The sequence below is a fragment of the Falco punctatus genome (genome assembly GCF_963210335.1).
Source record: "Falco punctatus genome assembly, chromosome: 11".
NCBI lineage: Eukaryota > Metazoa > Chordata > Aves > Falconiformes > Falconidae > Falco > Falco punctatus.
Genome location: NC_137591.1, coordinates 1,468,938 through 1,491,747, shown reverse-complemented (window position 1 = coordinate 1,491,747; position 22,810 = coordinate 1,468,938).

Here is a 22,810-nt window from a genome sequence, read left to right as displayed (position 1 = left end):
GTGGAGTCTGTGGGGCCATTGTGGTCCCTGCTGGGTCCTCCTGTACCTGCACCCCCGTGAGAGCCAGGGGAGCCCGAGCCCCTGTGGGAATCACGCATGCGCTTGGTCCTTCCCTCTCTGAAGCAACAGGAGCAGCTAAACTGACTTTAATTATGCGCCCATTTATTGACGTGCCTCATTTATTGACCTTCATTGTGTATAAACTTCCTATGACTCAGACAAGCCTTGAGGAAAAGACCAGAAAATGAGCGCGGCTGATAGCGAGGGCACTCCCAGAGCGCAGTGCGAGATACAGACACAGGGAACAGCTACTCATCACTAGGAGGGAGAAGGTGCACCGCAAAGCCACCTGCTTCTGCCCACAAAAGCTAGAGAGACTCAGCAGAAGATGCATTTTCAGCGTGTAGCAGTGAGATGTTAAGAGGGGCTGTGGACTCCGGGCACCCCCGGGGCCAGCTGCATCGCCTGGCGATGCTCACGCCTTCTGACCACGCTTGGGAAAATGCTTTTCGGCAGCTCTATTTTCCTGCTTCTTCGCAGCCACAACAGCTGGAAAAAGTTGTTATCCGTGGCTGTGGTGCGAGGGAGAGCACAAGACGAGCCCAGCCTCCCACGTGCTTTGTGCCAAGCCCTTGGGGAGGGTTTGGCCAACCCTCCTTGCACCACGACCTCGATGCTGGGAGAGGGGCCCGGGGCTGCGGCCAAGCCATGGGCACACTGGGGGCTGTTCAGGGTGAAGCGTGGGGGCTGACGTACAAAACTTGATTTGAAAAGGGGCTTGTAGAGCTGAGGTGAGCTAGGGCAGGAGCACGTTAACTGCTATCACTGCTATTGCAAGCATGGCTACTGCCGGTAGGGCTGTGTCCCATAGTGGAACAGTAATGTTCCCGGGCACCGGCCAGGATGCGGTAGGCAGCCTCAGCAATCAAAGAGTGAATAAAGGTAGCATAACATAAAAAACATGAGATCTTGTAAAGAAAAGATTAGTCTCATGATTTGGAAGGAGGAATGCATCTTGCTTTTGAAGTTGGTAACTTTTGAACTTTCGGAGCTGGTAACAGTGTAGTTTTCATTGCATTTTTCTCTACAAGCGTTTTTTTCTACAAGCTCTTGACATGAAATAAAATTACTTATTTGCTGCTGCATCTGAAACAAAAAGGGAATTATAAGACCAAATCATGTTTAACTTGCTGCTATTGCTGGCACCAAAGCATGGCACGGTTCTGCCCAAGACGCCTTTCTCTAGCCTCTGGCAGTCGCGTGCCTGCTCCCTTCACAGAACCAGTGACAATTTTTCCTGCCCAGCTGAGTTATGGTGTCGGCGTTCAGCAGATTTTATGACTTGTAAGACCGGTTTGATGTGCGGACCATAACTCTGGCAGCAATCAGGGATGAAACTCCTTTTATAGCACTTAGTGCTGAGCTCTTTGTGTTCATCATGACAGCTGCATGTAGGAATCTCGGATTTATTTTATTTACTTTTAGGTGACTGTTGTGTATAGTAACTCACACAGCTTGCTAGCCTTGCATTTTTGCAATCAGCTAACCCTAACAAAAGTGAATCCAATGACTTCTTGGCTTGTTAATGAGCCATCAGGCTGTGAGCCTCCCTGCTGGCAGAGCTGGCTGGGAGGTGTTGAGGGAGGGACACTTGGGGTTTGCACGTCAGCCCCAGCTTTTCCCACCGTGTCTGATGGACATATGAGAACACCATGAGGAGGAGGAGGAGGACATAATTATAAAGATTACTCATGGAGATTTCTTTCTTCTCTGCATCTCTAAGGACTAATGAAATAAAACTGTGCAGGGAAACATGTTACCCAGGGGCCAGGGAGCTGAGGAACACTGTGGCTGCGAACTGTACCCATTTGCAGCCCACTGGCAATGGCCCCACTTTTGGAACGAACACTTACTGCCCCACAGATGCCTGTGCAGCCAATGTGGTGCTGGGGGCATTCCCCCCAGCTGGCTGCCCTGAATTTCTTCCTGAACTGGAAGAAAATACTATTTTTTCCTTCCAGGCTCAGTGATGGAAAGCAAGAAGGTCATTCTCAGCACAAATTGCAGAAAATATATTAAATATTGACACTAATTAGATTAGCCTGCCTCAGTACAATATGAATATTGTTTTGATTAGATTGAATTTAAGGAAACAATGTTTAACTTAATGCCCATAATAAATGAAGAGGAAGGTAGTGAAGCTTTCCTCCTCCATCAAAAAAAAGACAGATCAGAAAAAAAAATCATATTTTAGGCTCTGAAGAGAGATATGGTTTCAGGTGGTGTGGGCGACTACCCTTATGGCGCGGTTCCCTGCGTGTGAGCCGTCGGGGCAGCCTGCGAGCATCCCTCGCCCAGCAGCTGCTGGTGGATGGATGAAGTAATGGAATAAGGAACATCAGGGGAAAATGGGAGCAAGGCCAGTGGCTCTGCACAGCCCAACCCTACCTGGCCCAAAGCCCCTGTGGCTGCAAGTCCATCAGCCGTGGCTAGTACTGGCCCCGGTGGGCTCCGTGGCTGGGCTGTGCAGAGGATGAGCTCAGGCTGAAGACCTTCTGGTGTCTTGATATATCCTTCCATGAACATTGTTTTTCTCTTTCTTTTGGCTTTACTCCTTCCTCCTGATGAAGGTCTAGCAGACAGGAGCACTAGGGGAAGCAGTGGAGAGCATTCACACCAGCAGCGAGCAGAAGCCCGTGGCGATGGCAGCCCTGCCAATGGCCCAGCCAACCCCTTGGCTGCGATAGGGACCACCCATCATCCCAAACCCCCCTTGGCCTCTGCCATGTTTTCTGGAGACAGAAATATCAAATCTGTCATCAGACAATGTTGTGATGGAAGCAGCATCTGACACCCAGCTTCGCTGAAGCACCCTAGTCCTCCCAGGAGCAGGACCACGCCTCGCCTGCCCGGGAAGGTGGGCTCCTGTTCCCCCCACTGACAAACCCTCTGCCTGAGGCCAGGGAAGGTTTTGGGGATGCTTGGAGCGCTTCTCTTGAGGCAACCCATGTGCAGGGGATACTCCACCGGTGGGACCTCCTTCCCCAGGGGCTCCATCTCCAGGGGCTCCTTCCCTTCACCCAGCCAGTCCTCCCTGTCCCTGGTGTCATTTCCCAGCCATATCCACTGTGCCACAGCCGTGGTGCTTAAGATCCCCTCGGTATTTGATTATTAGTGGGTTTTATTAACTCTTTGAGACTTTTCAGAGGGAAAACTTTCAAGTTTCAGAGGGGAAACTGCCCCTCAAGGGTTCTTTTTTAAGCTAGGTTAAGTTCTGTGGTTTGGATAGAAATATTTAATCCCACAAATAAACATCTACGACCATAACTAATGAGGACACAATTCCATCCTGTTTAATATTACCATCTCATAATAGTGAAAACAGGATGTTCCTGCTCCCCAAGTGCGGATTTTCCACAAGAGTATGATTTAACTCTGTTTTTTCTGCATCCCTGCTGCATCAAAAAGCTACATGGTAATTAATACGGATATTAATTGCCATGGACGGTTGGCATTAGCGGCACATGGCCGGACAGAGGCAGGAAGGCAGAGCTCCTGTGATACGGCAGCAAGCGGGCGTGCTGCAAAGCTGGCAGGCTGCACTGGGGAGGATTGCTTGACTTTTTAGTGGGAAAGCTGTGTAGAAGTTCAAGGCTGCTAAAAGCAAAGCGCCGCTAGGCGAGACGAGAGTCCCCGTCCCACCAGGTGACCAGCTCCCAGCTCCTGCCCCTGCAGCCGGGCGCACGCAAACCCGTGTCTCTTAGGGGAAAGGGGGAGAACAGGGACCCCGGAGGGAGGAGCACTGCAGCAGAATTTGGATGATCCATGGTTTGCTTCAAGATAGGAATACTCTGTTTACCATGGCTTTGTTGCTATAGCAGCAAGATTTTATTCCAGCGATGTTGACTTGCGGGGGGAAGGGGCAGCCATCAGGCCTGGGGGGGTGAAGGCCAGAGGTGAGAAGCAGTATGGAAAACGCTTGGTTCTAGTCCGGGTCTGAATTCCTGCTGCAACATGGAGGGCCCCCGCGGGGGATATATCCAAAATGCCACCCTGATTGCTGGGGCTTTTCAGAGCATCTCCCCTGGGAGCTGGACCACAGGGCCAGGCGGTTCCGCACTGGAACAGTGAGCTGGAGGTGCTGGGGGCACTGAACGGGCAGGGGTGAGCAGAGGGGCGGGCGGGGACAAGCCCCTCATGGCAGAAGCTCTCTTGGGATGGTTGGTGACACTTTGCAGGCATGTTTTACAGTAATATCAAGAAGGTGCCTTCGCAGCTATTCCTTGAGACCCTTGGGAGAGAATTTAGTTGTGTTTATTTTCATTTAGTTTGGGCAAAGAGAAAGGACCAGTCTGGCTGGCTGCTGTGGGTGCAAAGATGCTCCTGTACCCACCTGCCCCTGTGCATCTCTACAAACAGGAGTAATTTTGCTAATGGAATATATGGAAAAATCGTTTTTAGGTGACTTTGGTTTGTGCAGCTTCTCTTTCAGGTCGACCGAGTTTTTTTGTCTGGTCTGTGTGTGAGTGAACTTTTTTAGTGCAATGAACAGCGGGACTTCTCCCTTGTTTGTTCTTTTTCTTTGTTCTAGCAGTTTTTTAGAATTGACTTCCACAGATACGAAGAGAATTGCCGAGATCATCCCTGGACTACAGCAGCAATACTCTCCTTGTAGTGCCACAATACTACTGTTCTTGTTGCTTCTGTAAGCAGACTGAAGAGTTATTGAGGAGCTGCTCATTAAGGAGGTGGGAAACGGTCATGGCCCAATAAACAATCTGTCTCTCTGTAAACATCCTTGTCTTACAGTCAAATAATGAACTGTTTAATTTATTACTAATTCTTTATGGACTTTTTGATTGATCCTTAGGACTGAAGACTAGCAATAGTTTTTAATAGGCAAGACTCAGAGCCAAATCCTTGTTTTCCTGACATTTTCCTGAGGTTCCCACTGCTGAATACAGCTCCGAGCTGGTGTCCGTGGTGCTGTAACCAGCTCCACGCAGCTGCGTGCTCTGCCGGCCAGGGGCTGCCCGCACGCCGCAGGGTGGAAGCTGAGGGTCTGCGGGGGCAGGATGAGGGGCTTCAGGATTCCAGCCCCGCTCTGCAGCCAGAGAACCCTACGTGCGTTAGAGCAGGGCATTATGCTCTTGTGCCAGCATCTTTGGGTGTTCTGTGAGCGTCACGCACAGTGCCACCTCCCTTTGCCCAGGCTGACACCCCGAGCTGAGCTTTTTTGTTACCGTAACCGTACTCCCAGGATTCCTTAATTGAAAAGTGCAAATAAATAAGATGAGGCGATGAATACTGTATTATGGCTCAGCTTTGCAGAAGGCTAAGCTGACTTTGTGCAAGTCTCTCAAAATTTGGCAATACGACAGACATAAGGCTGTGTGTCAATGACAGGCTTTCGTTAGCCTCTTGACCGCTGGGACTTGAAGCAAAACTCCCTCAGCTGTTTTACAATAAATGAGAAAGAAAGAAGTTTATGTGCTGCAATGGAAACACACTTGGAGGAGCTGACACCGGAGAGCAGTGAAACGGGATTTTCTGGGAAGGACATTTGGCAGGCTGGAATGCAGCTGTGATAAACCCCAAGCGTGTCCCTCAGGTCACTAATCCCCTGGATTGAGGGGATGGTGACCGAAGGCGGCGAGGCTGGGCCACAGCAGGTACCAGCACTTCCATTTCCTACAGCCTGCCCGGGGGCTTCCCCCGGCAGAGGTGGGAGCATCCCATGCACCCAGCTTTGGAGCCTGCAGGGCTGGGCGCTGCGCTGGGGCCAAGGTTGTGCCAGACCTTGTCTGGAGACAAAAGACATCTTGGCGTGATGGACCTGATAAATGAAATCCATAGGAATTTAGCTGTCTAGACAGTCCTCCATGCTTAATCTCCGTGGAGCAGCACGTTTATCCTGTACCTTTCCTTGTTGCTGTGCTGAAAACCCTGCTGGGTTCTAACACAAACTCCTGTTTCCAAATGATCATTAGAAGTTATAAAAACAGTGGTGGGAGAAGAAGGATAAAATGGATGGGATAAAGAGAGAGGCATTCTTGACATGCACAAAATAATTACTGCATGCTTCAGACAGGGTGGGTGCTAACTTTTGATAAAGGCCACGTATATGTTCCTAAAGACATTTATCTTGTTCCGCACAGCAATAATGTGTATTTATTGCCTGCCTGCTTGCTTCACGTATTCCAGCTAAGATGACGCAGTTCAGTGTGGTATGGCACGTGCACCAAACTAGCGTAAAGCACAGAAGACCGCGCTGCTCCCTGGCTGCTGCAGCACGGCAGCTCTTTCACACGCGCCTCTCCAATACGCGGTTCGAGTTGGAAAGGTTAGAGCAGGAGGATTTCAGGTAGCACCCTGCTCGGGATCTTCTAGATCGTGCTGTAATCATGTAATTATCACCTGGAGCAGCTAAAGCATTGTCCTCACTCACCACAGTCCTGCTGAAATACTGGGAATTTGCACACAGGCGCCGGCAATGCTGCAGTGACCACCCTGGCCCCCACGGCGGGAGGCATAGCAGGAGTGCTTAGGGATGGGGTGGGAAAAAGGTGTGGAACAGTTTTGGGGGTGCGGGAGCACTGACGGTTACTCAGGGGACCTGGCTCCTTACCAGGCGAAGGGAAAAGCATCCAGCTGGATGTCAAGGAAGTGTATTCACAGGAATACAAAAGTACTAATTTTTTTTTTTTTTTTTTTTTGAAACAGCTTATTAACTAAAACCATAGTAAGTTAACTTCTCTCTTATGTTATGCCAAACCCAGTGTAAAGTTACGGCTGTGCTATTGTGGTACATCTGACCAACATACTTTATGCCACATCCTTCCTCACCCCGTTGTTAAGGCTGAATTATTTTTGTGTCTTCCCTTCAAAGAGAAGCAGGAACAGAAAAATTCTTGGCACAAGGCTAATGTGCATGACTCCGGTTCTGCTGTCAGCTTTTATGCTCCTCCTCTCCAAGCACAGATTTTCTGGATTCAGTTGTGTGTCAGATGCATAATTCACCAACAAGTAAAGAAGGCGATGATGGAAACATGTTTCAGGACAATGTTATTCCCTCCTTATTTGTAAATAACAATTGGTTTCTATATTTTCTTTGTATTAACGTACATATTTTTGTTACATGCATTTATAAATTTCTAGCACTGGATTCATTTCCTTTAGGTCCCCCTGCACCACCAGCAGCGGGTAAGTTTCTTGTGATTCTACAAACTGGATATCTTTTGGAAATTCCAGTTTTTATTTTTCCCCATTAACAACAACAAGCACATTGCATCGCAAATAAGGAGGGTCGTTACTGTAGCCTGTGCAAATTTATTCCTGTCAGGTTTGGGAGAGAAACAATTTCACCCACGTAACAGTGTAAAGAAAATGTTCTTTTTCATCAGACAGAACAAATGCGAAAACCTGCCAACCTGGAAGAAAGCAAACAGCAGTTGCAAATGATAAACAATTGAGTTATCTAGCTGCCAGCTGTGGCCGCAGCCTGTTGGGCACATTTTCTGGCGTAGCAGGAGTCCCTGGTCCCACTCCAGCCGGTGGCGAAGCTCCCTGCAGCCGAAGCGCACCGGGCACGGCAGCCTGGCGTGCACCTCACCGGGGAGCTGGGCTGGCCAGCCCCACCAGCCACCCTTGGTGAGGGCCATGCCTCCCTCCTGGCACGGGGGGCACAGTTAGCAGCCCAAACCCACCCGTGTAAGTGAGCCGGGGGGTTGGAGGGGACCCACAGGCTGTGCCGGCAGCAGCAGCAGCAGCAGCGGGGTCTCCACCGCCTGTACCCACCGGGCAGCTCCCCCACAGCCCCGGCTTTCCTGAAGCGACCTACAAGCACAGCTGGCTGCCCTGGGAAGCTGGCAGCACCGCTTGGGTACCGCAGCCTGCGCTGCACCCCTGCCATCGCCGCTGCTGGGGACTCCCCCCAGACATTGCCTTCCCAGAGGCAACAAGGTCCTTTTGCCACGCACAAGTTTGATGGCAGCAGGTTTTGCCCTGGCAGTGAGCCCTGCTTTTCCGAAAACACAGCCCACATAGGCCAAATTATCTCCATTTAGTTGCTGGGAGCCTGGCAGGGCTGCCTGCACCAAGCCTGGAGCAGGCACCCAAGCGCAGGAGGGTGGCCCTGTGCCACAGCACCCCGGCCATGCCAGAGACCATGGAACAAGGGACCCAAACATTGTGCCCTGTGAAGTCAGGGAAGCCCTGCTCAGAGAAAAAAGGGGTCTCCAATCCCAGGTTTTTGCTGGAAAATAGCTCTCCAGACACAGCGGGGCTCTGCATTTACTGTGGCTGCTTTGTTTTCCCTGCAAACCTGAGGGATGATCTGACAACGAGAGGGTTTGGCCCCGGTCTAACACTGGCAGGAGTTGTAACGACTGCAGACCAGTTCAAACTCAACCCCTGTCTGCAGCCAAGCACTTTATGCTCTTACACAGGCTTGGAAAAACATATCTGCCTTCCGACCCATGAGCCACAGTTTAAAAATACAGGTTATTAAATTGTATCTTTCATGACTAAGTCCAGAGGCCCAACAGTAATTTTTTTGTTTTAAAGACTAAACCAGAGAAGACAACAAATTGCAGTGTCTCCGTGCTTTGTTTTTGTAAGGCAAGGAGCCATGAGAGTAAAACAGCCAACTGGTCACAAGACATACCTGGCGCTTGTGGTCGGCAGCCGCAGAAGTGTCTGGTGCATCCCTGTGCAGCCGGGATGCAACAAGGACCACTGCCACTCCCCAGGGCTGCCCTGCTCTCCTCAGGCCCTTGTGAACCTCACCTCAGTACTCCAGCACCTCACTTGCACAGCATCGCACCTCCCCAGCACCCAACTTCCACAGCATCCCATCTCCCCAGCATCGCACCTCCCCAGCACCCAACTTCCACAGCATCCCATGTCCCCAGCATCGCACCTCCCCAGCACCCTACCTCCCCAACACCTCACCTCCCCAGCATCCCCCCTCCCTGGCATCACAGACCCAGGCCTGCCCTCTGTGGTGGGCTCAGGAGCCCACCTCTCCTCCACCCCAGCAGCACCAAAACCCACCACAGCGATGGGGCTCTGCGGTGGGCTCTGTTCCCTGATAAAGGCAGACAGGGATTACCTTTACATGGTCAGCTGGAGGGTCACGAGTCACACCAAAAGAGGCTCGTTGAGTTTGTTAAACAAATCCGGCTGAAGATATGCCAATATTTGCTCAATATTGATAACATAAAAGTTTTAAAGTGACAAGTACATTTATGCAATTGTTTTATGGAGACACTTTAATGAAAACACTGGAGCAGGTCCCCAGGCAGGCTGTGACCCCGTTGCTGGGGGTGCTCAAGTCTGCCTGGCCCCCACCCCAGGAGACCGTGCTGGGGCAGGGCTGGACTCAGGGGGCTCTGAAGGCCCCTGCCCACCCCAGCCCTCCTGCTGTTCTCGCTTGGACATGTTTTTCTTTACTACCTCTTGCCCAGGAGCTGAAACCTACCTCGAAGGCGCACAGCAGATGCCTGCTGCAGCCCCATGCCCCTCGCAGGCAGGGTCCCCTGAGCCCCTCGGGCTCTGCCCATCCAGCCAGTCCGACGGGGCAGCCAGGGCCACAACCAAAACTCTCCAGCACCCCCAAACCCACAGGAAAGCTCTGCAACAGAAGTGACGGGCAGCTGTGCTTCGGAGGCGCAGACACAGATTTTCCAGCTCAGCTAAGGAATACCCAGTGGGCAGCCCAGCTCCCTGCAGACATACAAAGCCATAACTTTTATACTGCAAAAAGTGCAAGTTTTCATAGTGAAAGATTTTATGTGCCTGCAGGAGTGATTAGGTTGGGCTGTGAGTGGCTGTGGCATCACAGTCCAGCCTGGTTGCAACCTGCATCCGAAATGCAGACATCGGGGCACCCGCTCGGTGCTGAGCTCCCTGCGGCTGCGGGCTCCAGCTCAGCGCTGACCCGTAGCACCAGCATCATTAGGTGCTTTTGGCATGCACCTGAGCCTCCAGCCGAGATTTGCAAGGGTATGGAAATGATATAAATCAGAGAATTAAATTTAAATGAAACAGCTTTTAAAACACAGATAATTTGATGAATTATAGCCCCTTGGAGGAATACAGACTAGCAGGAATGCAAAGTAATGAAAATTATTTTCTGTTAAAGGAAGGTGCCGTGAGGAACATAACACAGTCAGGAAAAACACAACATAAAACAGAGCCTAAGCCATAATAACCGTCAGTGCTCCCGCACCCCCAAAACTGTTCCACACCTTTTTCCCACCCCATCCCTAAGCACTCCTGCTATGCCTCCCAGGGAAGCAGCAGAGCTGGGCAGGGGCTTCGGAGCAGCCCCAGCACCCACGGTTTTAGCCCCCACGGCTGGGCTGTCGCCTCCTCGGGGGGCTGCGAGGCTTTCGGGTCTGCGGAGAGAGGTTCCAAGGAGGTGCTGGAGGGAAAGAGCCGCGGGGGATTGCTGAGGATTAGATGTGGGCACTCTGCCGCGTTCTTCCGAGCAAGGGCTAACACAAAATTTACGCATTTTGGCAGATTAGTTTTCCGAATATACAGCACAGAGGAGAAGCTAATGTTAATGGCAGGGTCCAGATGTTTTCTGATCTCACAGCTCAGGGCTGCAGCCCAGCTTCAGGCTCCCGTCCATCGCAGGGAATGTTTCTCCAAAGCAGAGCTGCTGAAGCAAACAGGATTAGCACAGGCTGCTGGAATATATTTTATTTTTCAGGGTCCAGGTTTCATCCTTGGAGTTCACACTCTGTTTCATGTTTGCAGCCTATGTTGCAGAGGGGTTGTGCTGTAACCTCTTGTAGCTGTTGCAGCATCAGTGAGGCTTTGGTGGCTGGAGTGGAATCGAAATGGAGCTGAGCTTGTTGCTCAGCATGTGTGAGCAGCGTCTCGTGGTCCTGACTTAGCACGAGACACAGAAAAACTCTCTAAAACACCTGGGAGAGCTCTGCTTCCCTGCGAGCCATTAATTCCTACCAGCCAGATTTCAAAGCTTATTGATCAGCAGCACATCTTGTTTTGCAGTGGGCAAGGAGAGGAGAACAGCTTCACAGCAGCCAAGGAGATTATATATGTGTGATTTGATTAAAGTGAGCTGTGACAGGAAGGCCAGTGGCATCCCGGCGTGTGGTAGGGATGGTGGGAGGCCATCAGCCCCCTTTCTCAGCACTCGCCAGGCTGCATCTGGAGCACCACCTCCAGTTCTCGGTCCCCAGGACAAGCAAGGTGGGAGTAAACTGGTGTGAGGTTGGCGGAGAACCCCTGGATGGGCAAGGGAGGACCTTCACAGTGGTGCGTGGGGCGATGGAGAGACACGGGTGGTGTCAGTTGGATGGGCACGAGGAAAGCCTTTCTCCCTGTGCGGGCTGTCAGTCAGAGGCACGGGCTGCCCACACATGGTGTGCAGTCTCCATCCTTGGGGGCTTCCAAGACCAGGCTGGGTAAGGTCCTGAGCATCTCAGAGCACCCTGCTTCTAGTGGGCCATTGGGCTGGAGCCCCCCTGAGGTCTCTTCCAGTGTAAAATAGCCTGGAAACCTAGGATTTTAATTTTCCTTCAGTATATAAACCAATTGTTTCAAATCAGTCTTCAGTTCTTAGTTCCCAAAGTCATCTTCTGAAGGTATTTATTGATTCTCTTCCAAGGATACGGACTCACACTGGAAATGGAACAGCTGATTCGTTAAAAAAAACCCCAATGTTTGTAACGTTTGTCCTGTAATAAAAGTCAGTTGTTTTGAAAGTTTTCCTCTGTGAAATACAACCACAGACAGAAGAGACATATATTAACAAATATATTTTTTTTTTCTTCTCAAATCTGGAACATTTGTGTATGTGGAAATTTCTTCTCCAAATTGTGTAGGTGTGTAGATCTGTTGTAAAGGAAGGAAATGAATGTCTGTGATCGTCCCGGGGTTGAGAGCTGCAGAGCAGGACCCAGATGACCATCATGGGCCGGTGATGTTCAGCTCAGCTGGGGAGCATCTGGGTGGGGATGCTGGTGCTGGAGCAGGGCAGCAGTGCTCCCGGGCAGGGCACAGGCGGGGTCTCCAGCAGGCAGTAAAGCTTGCCTGGAAATGCAAGTTTACAGATACATGGTAATGCAAGAGATTGGATGTGGAGAATCACACAGGGGTGTCTTGTGCCTATTTAAAATCTGCCTTTCAGCAGGTCTCCTGTTTTCTCAAGTGAGTATTTTAAATACTTTGTGAAAACATGTTGATTCACATTAAACACCAAATGTGTATTGGTAATGTGGACAAATACAGAGAAGTACAGACTGGCTGGAAAGGACAAATCACTGTAGAACAGCAAAACCTTACTGACACGGCTCTGTTGCAGCCTGCCTGCTTCTGGGTTCAGGCAGGTTTGATTTTTTAATTTTTTTTTCTTTTTTTTTTGACACTCCCCCCCCCCCCCCCCAGCAGAATGTCTGCACCAACGCCAAGTTCTGCCTGGGGGATGTGCCTGTCGGTGAGAGGCAGCACTCCAGGCAGGTGATGGAAAGCACAGATGATGCCGTGGGGGCTGCAGGGTGGGCTGCCCACTCTGCCGAGCTGGCCGTGGGCAGCCCCCGGCCTGTGCAGGGGACCTGCGGGTCGGGCTCAGCTCCTTCCTTTCCAGATCAGTTCTGTAAGGATTACAGAGATGTCTTCCCTTCCAAATACCCACTGGCTGGCGATGGGCTGGTGCTGCTCCAGCCCTGCTGCTCCTTCCCCGGTGAGGATGAGACCCCTGTGGTGCCCCAGCCCCGGCCAGTGCTCAGCTGGGGAGCAGCAGGGTGATGGCCAGTGAAGCAGGACAGCCCCTTTGTAGTCACCGTGCTACGTGCACGGGGTGATGGCCCTGGCAACCCCCCGTGAGCACCACTCTGATCGCCAGCTGCGCCCTTGGCTCTCCATCCTGGCCCCTAGCATCCGAGCTCCCAATGCGCCGGGGAGACCCACTGGCTCCAGGGGTCTGAGACCCACCACAAGGTCCCCATCGGTGCTCGGTGTCTCACACACTCTGTGACATGCTCAGGGCACGGCGGTGCTGCAGACGGTTGGGTGTCTTGAATTTCTGGAAGCTGAGACTGTCATATATTGTATATTTTGGCAGGATATTTAGGAGAACATAACCTGGCTTGCTACCAGTCTGAAAAAATTGGATTTTTAAAATTTATTTTATTATTTTAAACAACTTTCTTCACTGTTTTCCATCACCAGTCCTGTACACAGATCTTGCTGAACCAAATACTCTGTTGTTGACTGATACAGACAAAAGCAATCTACTGGTGCTTAAAAAGTAAGTTGAATGTCACCAGAACACAGCTCTGGAATATCTTTAAAACTATTCCCATGTCAACAGACTCTTCATGTCCCCTCCTCCATCCTGCATATTGTAAAATTAGAAGCAATGACCTTCCAGACCGGACAGAAGAAATAAACACTAAAGGATATCTCAAGTTACTGAGATATTTAAGTTAGACCATTTCTTAGAGGTTTGAGGTGAAAAGGCATAGGGGGTGCTTCTGTGTGACACTGCTGGAGTCCAATGTTGATGTAATTTTTCACCTGGTAGCTTTTCAGTCTCTGATATTGAGGGGGGACAGAAATTTGCCAATTTGCCATTTCTGTGTGGCTGAGTGATCTTAACAGATAGTCTGACACATCCAACCCTGCCCTTTGCCAACCCGTGAGGACCATGGTCACGGTACGAGCACAGTGATGGAGTCAAATCTGTGAGATGGCTTTAGCGGCATCAGGTGAAGTGGAAAGGAAATGGGAGTAAATTAATTTGAAAATGACAGCATAGCTGCCTCAGTTGGTAGGGATCTGTCTATCTATCTATCTATCTATCTATCTATCTACTGAGTTTCCATCCTCTCTGCGATCCAGACTCAAGTTAGGTTCATCTACACAGATATTATGCTTTGATCAGGGGCTGAGGAAAACACAGACCTACAGATCAGTGGCTGGAAGACGTAGAGCTGACTTGATCTTCACCAGACGCTGTTATTAGTGTCTTGGTACTGATGAAGCCTGAGCTCATCATCTTGGATGTGTTCAAAGCTCTGGGTGTATGTGCTGATGGGCAGGTTGTGTACTCATCTCCCAAATTCTCCTTCTGCCCTCATCTCCCTCCAGCTCCTGGGTCTCTGGCAAGGCTCTCAGGTGCCTGGTCTGGTGGCCCTGGGACCCTGGCCATGGCCTTCCATCTGTTTGCCTCTTTCTCTTGAGCTCTCTGATCACAAAGACGTGGCACTCTACCAGCCAGCTCCCTTCAGCCTGCGCACACTGGGTGTAGCTTTAGGATCTCTGAAGGAAAGCGTGTGTGTCTCTTGTTTCTTTCTGGCTTAAAAAAGTGTTGCAATGCTCTATGCCCTCTTTTCTGGGGGGCCACAGTGCTGTGACCCTGCCCCACCAGCAGCCCCGGCTCTCCCTGGGTAGCTGGGCTGGGCTGTGCAAGGTGTCCGGGTGGATGGAGGCAGGTTGCTTATGTCTGAAATAACGTTTTTAGTCCCTTTTGTTGTTTTATTACCTTTAAATTGGCGGCACAGACTAGTGCAAGCTTAAAATCTGAGGCTGTAACCACTTTGGTTCAGATTGCTGCAGCAATGTTTTAATGAAAACACCTTTATTTTGATTTCTGGGGAATTTACTCTTTTTGAAAATCACTAAAAGCTTTCAACAGCATTGCAGCTTCAGGTCCCCTTTCCACCCCCACTCCTCTGCCCACCCTCCCCGATTCCCCCCTGTGCTTGGCAGGACTGGAGCTTGCATGGGTGAGATGCTGGCTCTGCAGCCACCCGCGGACGGTGCCAGGGATGGTGGTGCACCGTGGGGCCCCGGCTCCGAAGGTGTGCACCATAAGACAGAGATTGATGGGGTCTAAATGGGCTGCTTTTTAGAGATGGAGTAAAATGGAAAAAGGTGGTTTAAAAAGGTAAAATTTTAATAGAAAGCAAAGAATGTCATATCGAGAGAAGACGGGGGAGAAATGGCATGAGATTATCTGAGCAGAAAATGTTGAGCTGCTCTGCCATAATTGGTATTTATGAACCACGGGGGTGAGTGCTTGTATGCTTGTACCTTGGCGATGTTTGGTGTCATAGCAACAGGCTAACTGCTAAATAATCAATACTCATGCTTGTAAATAAATGTACAGACATGTGGGTAACTAGTTTCTGCTTGAGCTTTTTTTTTAGGTTTAAGTGCAATTGTGCAAAGAGATGAATAAAACCGCATAGAAACAAATACACAGCATAACTGCAACAGGGAGTTAGAATTTCGTTAAATTGGTTTATATTTCCATAGCTATGGAAGCTGCATGGACTGATGTTAGGCTGATATATTCACAGGGCAACTCTCGACAGCTGTTTTCTAGGGTCTTTAATATCAAAACCTCTGAATGCACATTCAAAGTGCCTGTAGCTTCAGACGTGACCACAAATACGGGTGTTTTGTGAGATGCTCATGCTCTCCAGTTTTAAAGACGGCATATTGAGAGTGAGCGGAGCAGCGGTGGGTGTCGGTCTGCTCCCTCCGGGCAGGGCTCGGGCAGGCTGAGGAGTCTGAACGGGAGACGGTGTGTGTGTTGCTGCCCAGGCTCTGCCTGCGGGGAGCAAACCCCCTTCACAAGACGTGAGCATGAGTGGGGTGGGTGAGCACTAGAGGCTCCAGATGTAATTAACTCCGTATTCAGCAGCGGCAATATTTGTATTCAGTATTCTCTCATGTGTACCAGGGTAACTCATTAACCACAGGAGGCTAATTTTAGGCATTTATGGTTAGGTTCCGCAGCAATAATACATGGCTAAAGCAGTTTGAGCTCTCAAGGGGAAAAAATAAAAGATGATTATTTCCTAAAAATGATTTTAAAAAATCATAAAATGGTGTTAAATTGTGTTAATTGCTTTGGATGTTGGAACAAACGGTGCAAAGTCAGAGCACGTAGCAACACTGCTACACTCCCTCCCCAGCGCACTAAGCATCTTCGGCTGGTGCGGGTGTCTGTACGGCAGCCACAGCTCAGGCTGCTTGGCGGCGGAATGACCCCTCTCCTCCTGTGTCTGGCTGATTTAACAGGAATGTTTCCTGTTAAACAGGAACCACCCCCACCCTGGGAAGTGGGAAGCGTTTCCCCAAGGAGCTGCCCTCGCACCCTCGCCACCTGCAGCCGGAGCACCAGACATGGTCAACACTTTGCAGCTGTAGGCTTACATGTACTCCATCAGTCCTGTACGCCACCTCGCCGGGATCGCGAAGCTCAGCAGGCTGTTAGTCACTGGCTGAGAATCTGTTGCAGCAAGGGGTCTCTCAGCCTCCAGGGGTAACCTGGAGAGACATCCCTGCTAAGGAGGAGAGCCTGCCATGCCGCCAGAGAGCTCCACGGGCCAGGGAGCAAACCGATGAACTTGGGGGCATATCTGCGTACCAGCTCTTTCTCGCGTGGCGCACGCTCCGGCCCTCAGCTGCTGAGCCAGATCCGTGGCCCTTCAGTACGGTGCTGTCACCTGCCTACCCATACGCCAGCGTCGGACCATCGCTGGTGGCCATTGCTTAAGCAGAAATGGTTGGGGGGAAAGCACATGCCACGCTGCACCCGGTGACTACAGGCCCTTCATCTTAACCTCACAGAGCGGTCGCCGGCCACCTCTTGTCTCTGTGCCATAAATACTCTATATCGATAGTTTGTGCACTTACAGATCCACGGTACGCAGACAGCAAAGCCCTGCTATTTGTTATGCCTTAATTTGTATTATTATATGTGTAGTTGAAATTGGGTTATTTGTTTTATTATGTACCACACCTTTATATACAATATAATTATAAGTAATAGACATGCTAGAGTTAGTAAACTGCCGCAGGTACCAAAGCTGTGGGCTCCCTGTCCAAACAGGTTGGGAAGAAACCTCAAAAGAAGAGGCACAGAAATGATGCTGAAGACTCCCATGGTTTTCATGCTTCTTAAAAAGGGTGATCCCAAGGAAACCTTCCTGCCCCGGGAGTCTGCCACCCAACGAATCATCCTCGTGCGTGGCCATGGTGCAATATACTGCTTTCAGTATATACATATCAGCATATTCAGCAATATGCTGCTATAATTCATATTTCTAGAGGCCAGCAGGACAGATTTGCTCTCCTATTTATACTGTCATAGTTTGATATTCTTTTTTTATATTATTTAAAAAGAAGAAAACCTCAAGCCCAGAGCAGTGGTAATGGCCAACGCGCCTTTTGTCCCTGAGCACCAGCCGTGCCAGTGGCTGAGCTGCTCGCTCAGGGACGTTGACTGTCAGCCACAGCATTGGAAGTGCTGCTGCTCTCTGCAAATGCTTTACATTTACACCAGTAGGATCACTCACACAGGATGAAAATGAGCTAAAGTATGAGATGAGGTATCTGGATCCAGTTACTGCTCTGACTGGTTCTGCCTCAGAGCTGCAGCATCACATGGCAAATGCAAGGAAGAAGCTGTGGTGCTGTTAGCACACGGATTTTGTAGCAGAAGGGCTGCCCAGATGGCCTAAGTACAGCCAGCCTTGCTTTCCGTAACCCAGCACCACGCTGTGCCAAATCCGTTGCTGGTTCTGCACTTGCTGGTTTCTTAGCAAGGGCCATGGCAAGTGAGTGAAGGAAGAAGTGAGCCTGTGAGATGATCTGTTGGACTTCCAGGAGGAATTCAGCTGCTGTGAATGTCTGGAGGAGCAATAAAACCTTGCCAAATTACAGCACACGTTCCAATGTGGTGTGCACATGCACAACATGCAAGAAATTATTATCATTTTTAGAATAAACAATAAGAAAGAAAGAATCTGCTAACTGACCCATCCTTGTTCTGTTTGATATTTAGACTTACACACTTATATTGGTATAGCAGAGATACATGCAACTTGGTGTTAAAAAAAAATTAACACTTATTCTTTAAACTGTTTTTTTTTCCTGCAAAACACACTGATCAATAGCATATTAGAACAGACGGTATCTTAAAAACTCCTCCTGTTCAAAATAGCCCCTATTCTTAAAAAAAAATCCCAAACCACTTCTTCCCTTTGCAATGCAAGCTCCCGGCCATGCAGAGCAGTCATACCAGGCAGCACTGGTGGTGCTGATAGAAACGCTCTTGGGTCCTGCTGCTGCTCCTGCGCGTGATGCCCCTCACCGCCTCCCCCCGCAGCTCCTCACCATCCCTGCCCTGGTGGGGCACGCCGGGTGCTGGGCACCCCCGCAGGCTGTCGGGGCAGGGTCTGACCCCCAGCAGCCCCTGGCTGCCACCGCCGCAGCAGCACACCTGCCGTGGGCATGCAGCCCCAGCCTGCCCCAGCTCAGAAACGAGCTCCCCCATGGCAGGAGCTGATTTTGGAATTTTTTCCTTCTCCCATGCATCTTCACAAGCAAACGCAGTGTGCACCCAAGGGCAGCTGCTACTGAGAGTTGTTGCAGCGGAGAAGAGAGTCCGGGTTGGTTGGGTGTTAATTACTCATTTATTGTTTTCACAGGGTCATGGCTTAACACCCGGCGGCAGCTCAGCCCCCCCAGCCGCTCGCTCCCTCCCCCCAGCGGGGTGGGGAGAGACTCGGGAGGGTGAAAGTGAGAAAACGGGTGGGCTGAGATGAAGGCAGCTCCCCAGGTACAGCACAAGCTGTGTGCACAAGCAGAGCCAGCCCAGGCGTTCCCCCAGCACCTCCCAGGGCAGGAGGTGCTCAGCCCCCCCAGGGCAGCAGGGCTCCAGCACACCTAACGGGGCTGGGGGAGACCAGCGCCATCGCTGCCAGCGGCCCCCCTTCCTCCTCCTCCCCCCAGCGCTCCGTGCTGAGCGTGAGGCCGTACGGGGTGGGTACCCCTGGGCTCGGGGGGGGCAGCTGGCCCGGCCGTGTCCCCCCAGCTCCCTGTGCCCCCCAGCTGCTGTGGGGGGTGAGGAGCAGAACAGCCCCCGGCGCTGTGCAGGCGCTGCTGGTTCATCCTCTCCAGGCCCCTGGAAAATGCCTCACCGAGGCTCAGCATTTCTTCTTCTTCTCCTATGGGATGGGTGGACGTACAAGAGAAGCTGGAACTGGAGGTAGATTTGGAAGTCAGACACAGCTGTGAAACAAGGAGATTTTCAGATTTTGGTGTTCTTTTTCGGGTTTTGCTGTTGGGGATGTGTGTGTTAAGGTTTTTCTCTTCTTTTTCAGGGTGTGTTCATCCTTCCTCTTGCCAAGTCAGTCCCCAGCTGAATGCTGCAGCCTCTCGAGGTGTTCTGACACGAGAGCCAGCTCCTAGTGATTTAGTGCCTCTGAGCCGCAGCCAGATAATGATCTTTCCAGGTACTCAAGTTTCCCTGAAATTCAGACCCTTGAATTGTTTTGTTTCGTGGGTGGCTTTGTGTCTGTGGGACATGGTGCAAAGGAGAAAAGTTCCACTCCAGCGCCGGGTGCCCCAGCTGCTCCTCTCCACCGCCGGCAGCTTTCTTCTCCCAGCACCCAGGGAAATGAAACAGGTAATGAGCTCAGAGAGTTCTTAACAGGCACTCGAGTGAAAAAAAAAAAAAAAAAAAGTCAGAGCAACCTTCACAATGCATGTCAAAGAAAAAGGGAAAAAGCAAGATGAGATTGGGAAGAAAATGTGGGCACACTTTTCGTGTGACCATACAGTGCGTCAGAGAGAGAATGGCTGGGCACGGCTGGCCTGCGCTGCCTTGGAAATGCTCATTACTTGTACATTAATGAACTTAAGAAAATGAAATGTACTTGGTCATTAAGTGACATTAGAAAACTTAATTTAAACCCCCCATAAACAGTGAGCAATTTACAAATAAATTCTCTGCTGAGTCAACTTTAGCCTTTGCGGTTGGGTTCTCCCCTGTCTTTGGAGGGGGAGGATTCCTTTCTGACCGGTGAGCAGCAGAGATATTTCAAAAGAGATAAAAAATCCTGCGTTCAAAGCTTCCCAAAAAAGGAATAGATCGTTGCTCTTGTGCTTAATTTACTGTGCTCAATAAGTTTTCTGGGAAATCCATTGTACAGCCTCTGAGGCTCAGCTCATCATGGGCTATGACAGCCTGGTGTCAGTACCAAAGAGAGGCAAGAGAAGGTTTCCAGGAGCACCAGTCTGTTACAGTATGGGGTACTGTCTCCCATTTTTTAGCAGAAAATAGGAATAGCTATTGAAGTCGTGCCTTAGAATGCAATAAGAGATGGGCAGTGTGTTGCACAGAGCTGAGTCCTACCCAGCTAATTTCCATGTGCAGTGTCTTGCCATCCCAGCAGGTCTGCAGGGGTCCAGTGCCAAACAAGATTGTGGACGGGGGGGGTCCTGGGTGGCTTCAGGAAAGCAGGGCTAATGGCCGAGCCTTGCCCCCTCACCCTCACCCAATCTGTGCATGAGTCTATGCGAGCCTGGTGATCCCAAGAGATCCTTCATGTCTTTAGTACTCAAAAAATATTGTAAACCTCAAGCTCAACAGCCAGAAGACCTCTCTGCATCACCTGTGCCCACCCACAGAAGATCATATTAAGATTAGATATAAGGAAGAAATTACTGTGAGGGCGGCGAGGTGCTGGCCCAGGCTGCCCGGAGCAGCTGTGGGTGCCCCATCCCTGGCAGGGCTCAAGGCCAGGCTGGACGGGGCTGGGAGCAGCCTGGGCTGGGGGGAGGGGGCCCTGCCCGTGGTGGGGGGTGGGACTGGGTGGTCTTGGAGGTCCCTGCCAACCCAAACCATGCCGTGATTCTGTGATCTGTGGCATTGTGTGTGGAAACTTTAGAAATGAGCACCTAAATTAAAAAGTGGAAGTTGTTGCCTGCTGGCATGTCCTAAGCAGTGCCATCAGACAGATGCCCAGCGGTCTCACTCACTGAGGGGCAGTTGGGGATATACTGTTGATCGGGGGAGAAATGGGGAATTATGAAGTGACCCAACCTCTCCCTGATGTTAACTCATTAACAAAACGTGGGCTGAGGGCAGGTAGGGCTTACGTGGTAGTTTAATGTCTCAGCAGCTTTTATCTATGTTTTGTTCATACACAGAACAGCTTAAACAATAAAGGACGTGTTTGCTAGCGTCTGCATTTTACCCAGGGAAGCTTCCCACATGGGGGCTTAATGCCATTTGAATGAGGGGTGCATGTTGCCTTACGTGCAGGTTTAAGAGCGATTCCTTCACCCTGCGAGGGCTGGGAGTGGTGGCACAAAGCCAGGGGAGGCTGCAGGAGCGGTTCTCTGTGCTCATGTCTTGGATGTTCAGTAACCCAGTAATAATGTAATTCAGTAAACAGCTCTGGTACTCTTTTGGGAAAACGTCTGATACAAATATATCGTGTATTATAATGGCCATTGATGTAATTTTAGGTGGCACCTGGTGCTTCCCTGCTCCCTGGAGCTGAAGGCGGTGAGGAGCTGCCCCGGGGCTGGTGGGGGAGCTGGGGGGTGTGGGGGAGGGGGGGGGGGAAGGGAAGGCACCTACCTGGAGCCCCCAGGCCGCCTGGCAGGCGCAGGCCTTCCCCCACTGGAAAGCAACAGCGGGAGCAAGGGCCCTGCGGCCGCTGTGTGGGTAAGGGGCTCGCCGACAGCCACGGCTAAGAGCTGCCCACAGGAAGACAAATCCTGCCTTTCCCATTCCTGCCGTTCTCCCAGCGCCATTCCCTGCCTTCCCAGGGGTTGGGGGGGTGCACCCCCCCCCGGCAGCGGCATGCTCAGCACTGCCCACCACGGCTTGCTCCTTGCTCCCCCCTCTCCAGCTCAGCCATGTGTTATCTGCCACGGAAAGTTGGCAAGAGCCATGCTCTTGATCAAGGGTTGTGGCCATCATCGTTCTTTGCTATTTCCCTGTAAACAGCCCTCCCTTTACGCTCAGCTTTAATTTTGGCCTCTCTGCTTCGTTCCCATTGCTCCTGAAGCCCCCCAGTCCTTCACGTCCTTGTCAGTGCCCCCCTCGGTGGGAACTGCTGGGTGGGATCCTGCCCGCAGCTGCAGCCACGCAGCACAGAGCTGTGACACCACAGGTAGGACACTGGGTGGGCAAGGAAATGTCTTTTGAACCTTGGCCAGGCTCTCTGCTTCTGCTCAGCTTCTGTGTGTTTTGCAGGCAAAACCAGCACTCCTTGGCCAGCATCAAGTGGTATTTCAGCACCAGGCAGGAGGAAGCAAACAGCTGTCCGTTTTCACTCAGGATGGCCAGGCCGGGCTATACAGATTTTATTATAAGCTCTGAACCAGCAGAACCTGTGTACTGGCCTCAGGAACAAGATGAGCTGGTTCTTCATAATTGTAAAATTATTTTTTATTAAAATATAATTGTAAAATCTATCGCCAAAAGAAAAATAATAGAAAAATAAATCCTCAAATCTTGCAAATGCAAGACTGAGCTTTCATGGTTGGAGGAAGAAAAGAGCAGGGATGGAAATGGGGAGCCATGCCTCCCTTCCCTTGAAGCTGCCTGTGACCGATGCTCTCGCCGTGGCCCAGCTGCACGGCTTGTGCTTGTGCAGACACAGCGGGCACTGCTGAGCGGCTCCGGTACCCACTGCACCCAGCATCCACAGCCCCCCACAACACACTGCCTTCTGCTGCTTCCACATCATCTGGAGGAGGCTGGCGGCTGGTGGGCCACAGGCAGCCTGCGGAGACAGGAGTGACACGGGGTGCAGTGGGCTCACCCCCCGAGAGCCAGCTCTGCCACCGCTTCTGGGCATCACGCGCCAGTGCAGGTGTTCACTGGAGAGGCTGGGAGGAGAAGGGAGGAAAATGAATCAGACTTCAGGAACCTGCTAAGATCCCCTTCGGTGAGAACTGACCTTGTTGCTGTGGTGTACCATACGAGTTCAAGCCTTTTCAATGTTTGATTTGCTAA